The sequence below is a fragment of the Rousettus aegyptiacus genome, unplaced genomic scaffold, assembly GCF_014176215.1.
Source record: "Rousettus aegyptiacus isolate mRouAeg1 unplaced genomic scaffold, mRouAeg1.p scaffold_m13_p_5, whole genome shotgun sequence".
Taxonomy (NCBI): Eukaryota; Metazoa; Chordata; class Mammalia; order Chiroptera; family Pteropodidae; genus Rousettus; species Rousettus aegyptiacus.
In genome coordinates, this window is record NW_023416308.1 from 55247382 (window position 1) to 55261733 (window position 14352).

At 38.0% G+C, this 14352-nt stretch overlaps 1 pseudogene; it reads left to right on the forward strand.

Moving 5' to 3' along the window:
- Window positions 1-14167: 14167 nt before the first annotated feature.
- LOC118603502 lies at window positions 14168-14286 on the forward strand (annotated as a pseudogene).
- The last annotated feature ends 66 nt before the right edge of the window (window positions 14287-14352 follow it).

Consider the following 14352-nt stretch of genomic DNA (forward strand, 5'->3'; position numbering starts at 1 on the left):
TCGCCCTCGGTGCCGGCCTCCGCCCGAGCTTCGCCGGGCCCGGCCGAGAGCGCGCCTGTTGGTCGGTGCTGTGAGGTCGTCGACCGGACGACCAGCGTTGGGTCCAGTCTGGGTCGGAACTCGGTTCTCTGGGGAGAACGCGGCCGCCCGCGGCCTCAGGAAGTCCTTGCGCCCAGCCCGGCCCTTTCCCGGCCAGTCCTCGGGAAACGGTGAAAGGATTCCAAGTTCACCCGGAGATGCGAAATGGTTAAGGCCGAAACAAGTCGGGAGGGGACGTGTAAATCCACTTAAACCCTCCCGGCGTTAGCTCGGCTGGACCAACCGGAGTCCCAACGCAGGCTTAAAGCCTCAAGGATAGGTTGAAGTTAAAATAGATACCCGTAACAAGCAGTTATTTTAATAAGGTCCATCTAATATGCCACCCCCCTCCAACTGGAAAGGGATAAACGATTATTGGAATTTGAAGCTTTCAGACTAGATCTATGACTAATGTAATTTACAAAAAACCAAAATTGCCGTTTTTAAAAGTGAAAACTTTATAGCACTGCAACTTGCAACATAGTCGCGAAAACCTCGGCGCTAAAAATCTGTGCGTAACTTCGGTTACAAGCATTCCTCCGTGTGCCTGCCCTTCGTCCTCAGGGGATGGGAACCCACCCCTCTTTGTTATCCCTGTGCCTGGCACAAGGGTGAACTCCATGAATATCTACTGAAGAAGAATGAGAGAAGAACTCACCCCAGGCACCTAGTTCTCTATGTGGCACTGTGAGGAGTCCATTAGAAATCATAAGCAATGACAAATTTTAATTCATATATTCTGATTTTTAATAAGCAGCTTTTAAAAGATATAATTCATATACCATATAATTCATTTAAGCAGTTCAGTTTTCAGTATATTCACAGTTATGCAGCATCATTCTGATTTTAAATCCATTAGCTCATTTTAAAGAAATCTAGTTTGTTTTAATGATTTTGTCTGTAATGCTGGTGGAACAGATGTATAAATAGGTTTGAGCAAGAAAAGGTCCCTTGAGCCAAAAGATAATCTTCCTCCAGCCAGGACATGCCCAGGAGAATTCTGTAGAGGGAACTGTATCACTTGGTAAGGTAGGGCAGGGCCAGGGCAAAGGCTTCAGGCAAAGTTCTAATCAACCCCAGTTTCATCTGAAAAAAGACTGCTTCTTGGATTTATCCCCATCCCCATACTAAAATGTCAAGTGCATTTAACCATATACTTGTAGGTTCTAGAGTTACAGAGATTCGAATTCAGATCCCACCATTTACTAGCTGTGAGACATTGGACAAATTACTCGTTTCCTGTTCTTTAATTTCTTTAATATTGGGATCAAGGGTGATAACAGCTACCTCAAACACTGAGGCATTAAATGAGTCAGTGGACATAAAGGAAGTACTTAGCCCAGTTTTGGGCCTGTGATGAGTTCTCCGTAAATGTCAGCTATCTTTGTTGTCCCTGTTCACAGATTGCTTCACATGTAGTGACATGACCTCTCCTTTGCAGAAACTCATCAGGATCCTGTTGGCAGTCCCTTCCTCTCATGTCCAATAATCATTCCGCACAAAGCCTTTGGGCAGAAACTATACATTAAAAACTTGAACTGAAAAAAAAAACTTTTAAAGAACCAAAGTGATTAAAAACCTGGTACGGTAATGGAAGCTGTCCCTTAACTAGAGCATTTACTACTATGAACACTATAATTAAAGGGCTTAGGGTACAGCGGAGGTTGCTTTGTTCAATATTGTCTCACCTGCCATTAAACTGAGAACAAAATTACTTTGATAAGTGTATTGAAAGACTGTTTGGAGTGATTTTATGTTCTGTAAGCACCTCTGTATCATCGATGAAGATTTTGTAATTTGCTATTCTTCATCTATAAAATTTCAATCACAGGTTAGCAAAGGATTAATGATAACATGGATTCAATCCTTTGTCCCCTCTCTTCTCTCCAGCCCCACTTTTGGAGCAATTATCAATTTAAGGCATCTTGAAATATGGAGTCTCCTTCTTCATACAAAGACCCACCATTATCCTGGATCATTTTCAGCATCCATGTAAATCACTATCTCAAAATGCTAGCCTTAAAATGACTTGCCCTCCCAACTACGATGGACCCTCATCTCCACTCCACATTGACCACCTGCTCCTATGTCCACACCCCATCATCATGCAGAAATACTTCAGCTGTGAAATCAAACTATGTTATACTATTCTCTTAATAGCCCTTTGGTTCTCTGGTTTCATTACTCACACCTCATTTATTATTAACCTTTCTTTTCTACCAACCTATCACCCCCTCTTGTTTTAACTTCTTTCCTAATTCAGTTTAGAAATCATAACTCATTGCCTCAACCTCTCTTAATCATCTATGCCCGCAACATCATTATCCCATGTATTTCAATGAACTGGATCTCTTAAACTAGATTAATCCAGTCATCTGTCTTTTCCATTCCAACATATAAGGCTTATGGGGGCCTGGGCCACACATTCATTAAAAACTTCAATCCAAAGCTTTTGAAATTCTGTCAGACTGAGGTTGTTCAAGCATTGCACAGTTATACCTACACAATTACAAGGAGGCATCCACTGTAGAACTTTAAACTGTGCTGTTACCAAATGATATTCTGTAATGCATTGTGGATTAATATTTTAAGTCAATTCTGTAATTATCTGGTGAATAGTACAATTACATTTCACTGTAATCATTGTGTGTTAAAAGCATTTATTTCCTAAGTGTAAACATTTGAAACATATCTTGGTTTTGTAACCCTCTCTTGGCATTCCAGCATGCTTGAGTATACTGGGGACTTAAAAGAGGAAATAGCCAGCCCTCTATCAGCCTCTGAAAGCCTGACTGACACCCAGGTTTCCAGGGAGTGGAGAGAAGCTCTCAGGCAAGTAGATTGGTGTCCCTGCATATTTGTAGAGCCTGTTTCCTTGTGTCTGCAATCAGCTCCTCATTCATGTGATATGGCTACTTTAAACTTTACCATTCTCCTCATCATGGTTATTCATCATCACCCTAACCTTCAGAAAATTATATCATCTCCAACTCAGAGAACGGAGGCCATCATGCATAGAAGCCCTAAAAATCTCCCCTGACCCTACAGAAACTTATATAAAAGATTTCCCCTGCACAGGTCCATTTTTGGGAAGAGCAGTCCACATGTCTGTTCTTTACTCCCTCACCTTTTGTTCATTTACTCTCTAGCTCAACATATCCAAAATCAAACTCTTTAACCTCTTTCACCTCCAACCACACACACCCCCTCTCAAGCCGCACCCTACTTCTGATCACCATCTCAATTAATGGCATCAAGCCAGAAAACAGTGTCCTCTTAATTACCTCCCTTTACCATCACTTATATTCAACTAGTTAATAATTTGTTAATGTTCTTTCAGATCTCTGAAAATCTGCAGCCTATTTCCATGCCCATTTCTACTTCTGCTTCTACATACTTTTTTTTTTTTTTTTTTTTTTTTTGCAGAGCTTCCAAAATCATATCCCTGCTTCTAGTTTTATGTGGCTTCATCTATTCTGATGTCAGAGTGATCTTTCCAACATGTAAATCTGATCATTGTATGAAATCATTCAAGAAAAATTAAAACCCCTTGTATGGTATATAAGGCCCTTACTTTATATTAAGGTCTTGCTTCTCTCAATTGCTCTCTTGCAACTCACCTATAAGTGTTATGTTTTCCAGGCGTACTGAACTTGTGGTTCCTTGAATATGCCATTTTTCATCTTACCCTTTGCTCTCTGAAGATATTATTCCTGCTATTTGCTACTCCCTTATTCTGTTTTTACCTGATTTTCCTTGGTGCTCAAACTTCAAATCATATATCTACCTCTAACAGAGAGCCCTCCTTGGCTCTTCCCTTCTCATTAGTTCTTACCCCACAGTAGGTGAGAGCCTTCTTCTCTGGGTGCTTCTGCAACAGTGTCTCCCATCTTTTTATCTCCATGTCAGCAATGGTTAACAATAGGTGCTCATCAAATATAGAAATGGAGGGGATAAAGGTAAGGAAGTATCCTAGAGCCTAAAAGTAGAGGTATAGGTTTGAATCCCAAACAACTAACTTGCTGCCATGATAACAGTTTTGAAAATTCAATCTCTGCAGACCAGACAGATGTTTCTATACCATGTACCTTTAAGACTTCACAACACTTAATAAATGTTAATGAATTTGCTTGAATTCTCAAATGTTCTTGATGGAGTAAAAGTAACAGTTAACACTGTGCTAGCCAATGTGCTAAGTGCTTTAAATGGAGTATTTCATTTGATACTTATAACAACTCTTTAAAATTAAAAATTAAAATTAAAAACAACCTCTTATTGATGAGGAAACTGAAGCATAGAGAAGTTTAATAACTTGACCAAAGTCATACTGTTGGTGGTAGAACTGAATTTGAATCTATGTTTGCTTCCAGAGCCCAAACTTCCTATCTGGAATATCATGTTTAACTTCAGACAGTCCAGAAGGTTTATTGACAAATTTATGCATGTAGGAGGATAAGTGGTTTTAGGAACCTTGTCATTTAAGGCAGTGGTCCCCAACCTTTTTGGTACTAGGAACCTGTGCTCCCTATGAAAATCTAATGCCTGATGATCTGAGGTGCAGCCGAGGTGGTGATGCTAGTGCTGGGGAGAGGCTGCAAATGCAGATGAAGTTTGTCTCACTGGCCCACTGCTCACCTTCTGCTGTGCGGCCTAATTCCTAACAGGCCACTGGCCGATACTGATACCAGTCCATGACCCAGGCGTTGGGGACCCCTGAGTTAAGGAAGCTTTTATTTTTATTGACCAATAAGTGCTGGTTTAGGGTTATGTAGTCCTAATGTTAAATTTTTAAGAACAAAGCTGGATTGATATCTGGGAAGTTGATTGAAAGTGTGAAGAGACAGTCATTCTAAAGAAGTTTAGAAAAAAAATATTGGGTAGTATATTTTTTAGCGATTTTCATACTGCAAGGGACATAGGTTAATTAAGTTAATGAGGGTCTAACTTAAGAATTCATACACAGAGAGAAGAAACAGTTCTAGCCCATGGAGCTGGGCTTCACAGAGCTCTATGTTTTGCTTGGGATTCACTGTAGTTCTAAGAACATGGTGGGAAGTGACCTCCTAATCCCCCAGAATCACTCACTCACTCTCTGTTAGTTCCCCTATCATAATGATCCACTACAGGGACTGGGTTTCCCTTTTTGCTAAAACTGAAAAACTCCTTCCCTGTCTTTCTCATGACTTTTGTTCACTCATGGCTTCAAAAACCTCAAACTTTCTGTTTATTTCCTTTTGTTTCTGGGTCTTCCTACTCTCTGCTATCTAAATGTCTGGCATTCAGTGGATGAAATTAAGATGAAACATTTGTATAAGTACTTGTAAAGTGCTGATTATATTCCAGACATTGGTAGTAATTGGTAATAATAATGATTATTTCACAGGATAATAATGAGGATTAAATAAGGAGTGTGAATGAATTTTTATTATTGCATCATGTGGATTAAAAAGGCCTGAGATTTAGTCGACTTGGTATAACTACCTGCATGATGAGAAATTAAGGAACGATTTGCTGAAGAAAGTTCTTCTTGACCTAATAGGACTTGATTATTGGAGTCAAAGAGATTTTTTCTGAGCTCTCCATTTTAACATTTAGAAGATATTTTGTGTGGATTTGTGAGTTAATATAGTCCTATAATTATTCTTTCATTCTAATATATGCTCTGAATTCTAAAATATAAAATGTTTATTACCACAGCCTTTGTTATTATGCATTAAACACTAATCAATAATTTATAAGCTTGAAGGAGATCTGGCTTTGAAGGAGATCCCTCTGCAATAGCAGGAAACAACTGTGAGTAATAAATACATATGGTAATGACCAGGAGCCTTGCTGGTTTTAAACACCATTTTTCAGTCTAGTTATGGATAGAATTGCAAATCTCATAGCCCTACCTCTAATTTATAGCTGTAAACTACCTACTTTTTAAAAAATTTTCAAAAACTAGTATATATTATTGACATTATTTACTAGATATTAGCAGAATTGAAAAAGGAATTTGGCACTCAGATATTTGCAAAGCTATATACTCAGCCAAAGGGTAGATTCTGCAACTCCTGGGGAACTACATCTATTCATTACTTTGAGATATATGATAATAAGTGGTATTAGACTGGGTTTTTTTCCCCCTATGCTATAGCTATGATAAGTCTAAGTAAGAAAGAAAATGTCTCAAAGTGTCACCTGTTTACCAATTTTAGAGAATAAGCATTTTTAAAGTACTTTACAAATGAACATCTCCTTGTAAATAATTATTTTAAAAACCAAAATCACATTTACCTGTTTAGTTATACAGTATCAGTTGGAGTTAGAAAAGAAATAAACCACAATCTATGACCATACATTTTTGTAAAAAATTTATGCCAACTTTTTACTCATTTAAATTGGCTTCTCTGACGCTGGTTGTATAGTGGACATTTTTTTCTAAGAGCAGAAAAAATATTTATGACCAGCTCTACAATAAAGGTATCTGGGTGAACTAGCTGCCTAAGCTAAACAAGTAATACAACAGGATATAACAACCTTCCAGAAAGAGCTGGGGACCCAGGTAAATTGCTCAATCCTGTTCTTCTGGTATGTTGGAGGACCTGTTAGGCCTATTACAGAAAGACCCACTCCTTTGAAATATATATTTTTTTCATATTTTTCATTTGAAATATAAAGTCATGTATACTTCAGTACAAAATTTTAAATTGGATTTCTTTTTCTTCTAATATCTTGCTAAAGTTATCCATATGGGGGACATTAAAGTTTGTTCTGAGAGCTGGATGTGGGAAATGTTAGAGTATGAACCCTTTAGGCTTAGGGCAGAACCAAGTGTGGCATGTAATAGAGGTCCCAAGAGCCTTTCCAGTGCTGTAGGCCATACATACTGTCAAATTCGGGCTTGTGCTTTCTACATTGAGGCTTGAAAGTAAAGGCTTCTAGATCTCCTCATTTACTATACTTTACTAAATTGCACTAAAAATTAAAAGTTATCTTCTAAAAATGCTAAATAGATTCCCTTTTGATAGTTCTCAAGGTGTAGTCCCCAAACCAGCAGTCATCAAATCAGCATCAGTGAAAACTTGTTAGAAATATAAATTCTGAGGTCATAACCCAGACCTACTGAATCAGAAACTCTAGAGGTGGACACAGCAATCTAGATTTTTACAAAACCCTGTAGGTGATTCTGATGTGTGCTAATGTTTGAGAACCACTCTATATTATATTCCACATTGTTTTTGTTCTATAAATATTAAATATCTTGCTTTGTAAACATTATACATCAAGGTAATACCTTTACCATATAATAGGTAACTATCTCTTAAATCTCATTTATTCTAGAAATATCTATATCTTGATTATAACATGTATTTGATCATTTAAAAAATCTATTTGGTGACATATTCATGTTATAAAGGATCTCAAAAACTCATGTCTTAAATCTTACCTGAAAGCTGACAATCCTATTTTAAAAGATCTATTAAGCAAGATTCCAATTTGTTTATAAATATTCTGTGACTATTGTTTTTATATGCATATCTTCAACATGGCATGTGGCACAAAAATGTTTTTAAAACCATTAAGTAAGGTTAAAGAGGAATAAGTTAGATATTAAGAAGCACTTCCAGAATTTGGTATATTCTCAAAAGAAATTTAGTTTTTAATGGTTTTAAAAACATATTTTTGTGCTGAATATCATGTTGAAGATATGAATATGTTACCAAATTACTTTAGGTGGGTTGCTGCCTATATAGAAAATGGCAGGGTCTTTAGTTACATCCTGCTTTTGCCTCCAGCTATTTAATGTATATATGTTTGTGTGTATATGTGTGTATTGAAATGTCTCCAGTCCCTTTGACCTTACCAGAGACATCAGACACTTTTCAGCTCACACCTCAATTCCTGCAGCCAAATTCCTGGCTGGTTTCCCAGGCTCTATCCGGCCTTTCCTGCTCCCATCAATCTTCTATGAGTCTACACCCATTTCCCTCAAGTGCCATTTTCACCCTTGCGTTCCCACTCAAAACTGCAGGAATTTTTATATAGGCAGCAACCCACCTAAAGCAATTGTCTTAAAATCTTCTTGGTGTCAGGATCTATGGCTTGCACAATGCTTTGTACAAAAAATTCAAATGTTATATAGATAAGTAATCTATCACATTTTGCCTCTTCAAAAGGTATGGTGGGATCTCAACACCAGGAACTGGAAGTTCTGGCTCTGTCACTGAAGAGGTGTTTGGCTTTGGGCAAGTCATTTAAACCCTCTGCTTCCCAACAGAACTTTCTGTGATGAGGAGAATGTTCTATATCTGTGCTAATACCAGTTATTGGCCACTTGTGTAGCTACTGAGTACTTGAAATGTGGCTAGTATGACTAAGGAACTGAAATTTCTATCTAACTTATGGCTAGTGGCTGCCATACTGGACAGTGCAGATTAACCTCTCAAGATCTTGTGTAAAAGGAGAGAGTCGGGCTAAGCGATCTCCTTCACCTTTTAGTTCTAAAATGCTGTTATTCTAATTCGGCACAACAAATCCATGTGTACAATATGAGAGTTTAAATTTTGAATTCCTAAAACAAAATATATTTCTAAAGAATTTTAAATTCTACACTTTTACACATAGAAAATATGTAAATTATAATCTATACAAATTTTAATCAACTGTATATAAATGAAGTTTTAGACAGTATATAGTATCTATTTGTGACATTGACAACTGGAGAAAAACACAGGGTACTTGGAGAGGACTCAGGAGATGATTAAAGAGTTGAGAAACAAGACATTGAGTAAAGGTTAAGGAACTGGAATTGTTTAGAAAAAAAGACTGAAGGAAGACTTAATAATTATATTTAAGTATATAAAGGGTTATTAGAGATGACGTCCAGATGTTCTCCATTTATTAGACACAGCAGATATTAGTTGAATGATCTACTTTGCTAAGCATATCTGCTGCTCTATTCAAGGAAGTTTGTAATTCTACATGTATTTCCTTTCTCTGCACAAGAGCAGGAACATTCTTTCTGCCTAGAAATCTTTCCTCCCGTAAGCCAATCCATGACTGTCATTTCTTTTAAAATGTACTTCAATTCCCTTCTCAAGAAAGCCTTTCATTATGGATTATCCTTGACTCTGATCACTCTGGATTCCCTCAGAATTTCAGTGGTATGTTTAACCTTACTTTATGTGTGTCAAGTATTTTAAGAGTGTTTTATTCTACAATATGTTAAGGGAATAAAGGGTGATCAAAAATTTGAATAATTTGTATAGTCATTATATTTCCATTTTATAATTTCTCTCACATACATTTCCAGTAATAAAATATAAGAAAAATAATCTACAGATTCCCAGTGTTTGTTAAAGTCCAGTGATAATTTTTTATTTACCAAAAAAAAAAAAAAAAAAAAAGATAAACAGAAATGGTAAGTCTCAACCTTATTTAAACCCAGGTTAGCCTGCCTATTTGAATGAACTTTAACATGTGAGCCAAGTCAGGAGATTGAAGACTTACATTAGAGGATATCAGGTATACTAGCTGCTAGAGTTTGCCAGTTGGACACTGCTAAATGTGGCACTAAATGCAGCTTTTAGTACTAATTAATTCAGCTTTTACTGTAAGAGACAGCATACCTTCCCTGTCTTTTAGTCTTTCCTTTGTTGTTTTGTTTTCATCTATTCTTTCTTCCTGCCCCCACTCCCCCATTTTTTAAACTAGGGAAAAGTAGAGTACAGCAGTAGTTCCCAATTGTAGAACCACATGTTGGAGGAAATAATACAAAATAATGTTCTACTTTGTATAAAAAGTCAGAGCAACTAAAATTTCCATTTCACACCCATCAGATTGGAAAATATTTAAAAATGTGAGTGTGTCATGTCTCCAACAGTAGTTCAAGTTTCTTCAGAGTAATTGTGTATTTCTATCATCGTACCTAACACTGTTATGAGAACTAGAATATAAACTCCTAAATATAGAAATTTTTGTCTGTTTTGTTCATTGGTGTGTCTGCAGTGCATAGAAAGTGCCCAGCATATAGTAGGTAATCAATGAACATTTGTGAAAGAATGAATATTAGTTCTTAGCAAATACTTAATTGGATGACAGCGAAGTCTTCAGAATAGATTGTTTCTCTACAAAGCCTCCAGTCAGTTTTTAGAAACTTCAGACCTAGGCTTTTGGAGTTGTAAGGACTATAGTTGGTTGAGCATGGGTTGGGACAGGAATGAAAGGCAGGACAAGGGATTTCCCCTCTCTGACCACATCTTCCTACCATAGTTCCCACTTCACAGTCTTAGTACCTCAAATACCCAACACTTCATCATTCATCCAGTCGCTAATCTTTTTGGAGCCATATTTTATTTATTTTTTTTCTAATCAGCATTCCATTGTCACATACTTCATGTTTCCCAAAAAAGTTTCCATTGCTATTAACTTAGAGCAGTCAATTCTGTGCTTTGACAACTACTATAATCTTCTGTTTGATCTTTGGACTTTCCTCATCCCAATTCATCACTGCCAGACTAATCTTTCCAGAATATCACTTTCATGATGCTACTGCCATGCTCAAAAGTCTTTAATGACTGCTATATGTCATCTACTTAAAAGATTTAAATTTCTTAGCTTTGTACCCACAGCCCTCAGTGACTAGTTCCCCCATTAATCTGTCTTCTTTGTGTTATTACCCAGAAATTCTGGACAGTACTCCTCAATTCCATGTCCTCAATTCCAACTAGTCAGGTGTACTCATGTCCCCCCAAACCACTTTGTGTTTTTATGCCTCTGTATTTATTTTTTTGCTCATGGAACCTAAATGTCCCAAGTTCTCCAGTCTTCAACCTAAGTCCCTTTTTTGAATGTCCAAATTATAATACTGTGAGCCTTCTCTTCTTAAGTAACTTTCAGAACTTCTAAAGAATGCTCTCAAAGTCTCAGAAAAAGACTGTGTTGTCACTTGACACCATGCTTAGTTTCTCACCCCAGAATAATCTTCCACCCTCAGTTGATCACAGTTTGCTTTTTCGAAGCTGGCTTCTACAGGCTGCTACTGTTCTCCAGGGATGATTTTGTCCCAAGCATACTCCTAGGCTACATATCTAATTCCATATAGTACAGCCACACCGAGATTATACTAGTGTGCAAAATTTTACACAAGGTTCAGGGATGACTAGGGCACAGAAAAATGATAACTAGCTCAAAGTCATAAAGTAATGGGAGAATTCAGAATCCAGATAATTTGACTGCCCAGCCCCAATTCTTTATTACTACCTCTTAATACAGATAATTTGCATAATCACAGATGGGTCATTAAAATGATTTGTCCCAAACAATGGATCAATCTTTCCTCAGAGGTGCATTCTACTTCCATCTTTAAAGCAGAGAAAAAATATTGGCAACCCCTTAGTATCAGTTCCCAATCTTTTGCCTCTGAACTTGCATCCCATAGTGAGACCCAGAGGACCCTGCCACATCATGCTTCTCTACTCAGTTGGACTGCTCTCTTCAGTTGCTGAAACTCCACCCATTATTCTATAGAAGCCAGACCAAGCTCTTCCCAGGCCAAGTTCTTAGTGCTCTCTTCCATCCCTAAATTCACATAACAATCACTGTTTATAGATAAACTCTTACAGATGACCTTCTCTACCAGGTTTCTAGCAGGTCCCCCAACCACTGGGCCACTGGACTGATACTGGTCTGTGGCCTGTTAGGAACTAGGCCACACAACAGGTGGTGAGTGGCGGGTCTACTAGCAAAGCTTCATCTGTATTTGCAGTCACTCCCAAGTGCTACCATCACTGCCTTAGCTCTACCTCAGATCGTTAGGCTCCATTCTCATAGGAGCGTGAACCCTATTGTGAACAGCATATGCAAGGGATCTAGGTTGCACATTACTAATGAGAATATAATGCCTGATGATCTGAGGTGAAACTAAGGCAGTGAGGAGTGCTGAGGAGCGGCTGTAAATTAGCAGAGGGGTTTGACTGCACAGAGACCATAAAAATCAATTGCTTACAGACTCATATCAAAACCCTATCAGTGAGTGGCAGGTGACAATTAAGCTGCATCTGGTGGCAGGCTTTAAGTCAGACTCCAATACTTATTCTAGCCTGCGTGTGGCCTGTCCATTATTTTATTTACCACTTCCATCTGCACCTCTTTCCTGCACTGTGCACTTATCTCAGTCAGTTTTGGTAAGTCCACAAGCTAACCCTAGCCAAAATGAATGAAAAACAAATGTCACTGGAGAGCTTCTTTGAAAAAGGGAAAGACCCAATGATGAGACAGCAGAAGATTCTAAGACTGCCAACAAAAAGCTCCATTTAAAAGAAAATACCAAAAGTTTTTTGAATTACGGGTTCATTGCAACAGGTGATTCACATTTTCCAAGCCTGCTTTGTATAATAATATATGGCAACCAGCTATCCAACAAGCCATGAAACCTTCGAAACCATTTTGCCACATGGAGACCAAACACCCTGCATTAAAAGACAAGTCTTTGGAATTTTTCAAAAGAAAAAAACATGAACACGAAGAACAGAAGCAATTATTGAAGGCCACCATTTCATCAAATATGTCTGCACTGAGAGCATCATTCTTAGTGGCTAACTACATTGCTAAAGCTAAGAAGCCCTTTATTCTTGGTGAAGAGTTGATCCTGTCTGCTGCTAAGGACATTTGTCGTGAACTTTTAGGGGAGGCTGTAGTTCAAAAGGTGGCACATGTTCCTCTTTCAGCTAGCGCCATAACTAGACAAACTGATAAAATAGCAGACAATACTGAGACACAGTTGTTAGAAAGGATTAATGAGTCACCATAATACACAGTCCAGGTTGACAAGTCTACTGATGTTGACAACAAGGCAACAATGCTTGTTTTTATGCAATACATTTTCAGGAAGATGTATATGAGGATATGTTATATGCACTTTTGTTGCCAACCAACACCACAGCTCCAGAAATATTCAAGTCTCTGAATGATTATATATCAGGATAACTGAATTGGTCATTTTGTGTTGGTATATGTACAGATGGAGTAGCTACCATGACTGGACCTTTCTGGTTTCACCACTTGGGTCAAAGAGGTCACTTCTGGATGTAAGTCTATGCACTGTGTCATCCATAGAGAAATGCCAGTTAGCTGAAATGAAAAATGTCACCCGAAGTTAACGTTTTGCAGGATGTTATTAAAATTATCAACCACATCAAAGTGCATGCCCTTAACTCACATCTGTTTGCGCAGCTCTGTGAGGAGATTCACACAGAGCACACACATCTTCTCTTATACAAGAAGTGAGAAGGCTTTCTAATTGTAGATCACTGGTCAGAGTTTTTGAGTTATGAGAGCCACACCCAAGATTTCTTTTAGAAAAACAGTCACCACTGGCAGCACATTTCATTGACATAGAAGGGTCGCAAAACTTGCTTACTTGGGTGACATATTCAACCTGCTTAACCAACTCAATCTGTCACTTCGAGGGAGAACAACAACTGTGTGAAAGATAAAGTGGCTGCATTCAAAGCCAAACTTGAATTATGGCGATGAGTGAATATTGGGACTTTTGACGTTTCAAACATTAGCAGAAATTTTGAAAGAGAATGAGAGGTCTTTTTTCTCCCAGCAAGTGCAAGATCACCTGTCTCAACTTTCAAAAAGAGTTTGAACATTACTTCCCAACCACAAAAGACACTTGAACTGGGACCCATTTACGAATGAGCCAGGTGAATCAACTTTGTGCTGTATTAACTGCTTGATACAGCAAATGACAGTGGCCTTAAGACAACTTAAGACAACTTCAAATTTCCATATGTTTTGGATTAAAGTCAAGGTGGAACATCCTCAGATTGTCACAAAAGCACTGAAAAGCCTGCTTCCATTTCCAACATCCTATCCTGTCTTTGTAAAGCAGGTTTTTCTGTAGTGACAGCAACCAAAAAAAGATTAGGAGTGGACTGGACATAAGCAACACACTTCAGGTGTCACTATCTCCCATCACCCCCAGATGGAACCATCTAGATGCAAGAAAACAAGCTCAGGTCTCCCAATTATTCTGTATTATAGTGAGCAGTATAATTATTTCATTATATATTACAACGTACTAATAATAGAAATAGGTTACGGTCATGCCACCCTGAATAATCTTGATCCCATTTGATCTCGGAAGCTAAGCAAGGTTGGGCCTGGTTAGTACGTGGATGGGAGACCACCTAGGAAGACCAGGTGCTATAGGTGTAAAAAATAAAAAATAAGGGATTATAAACCGACAAGGTCCTTGCAATCTGTGAGGTCAATCAAAGG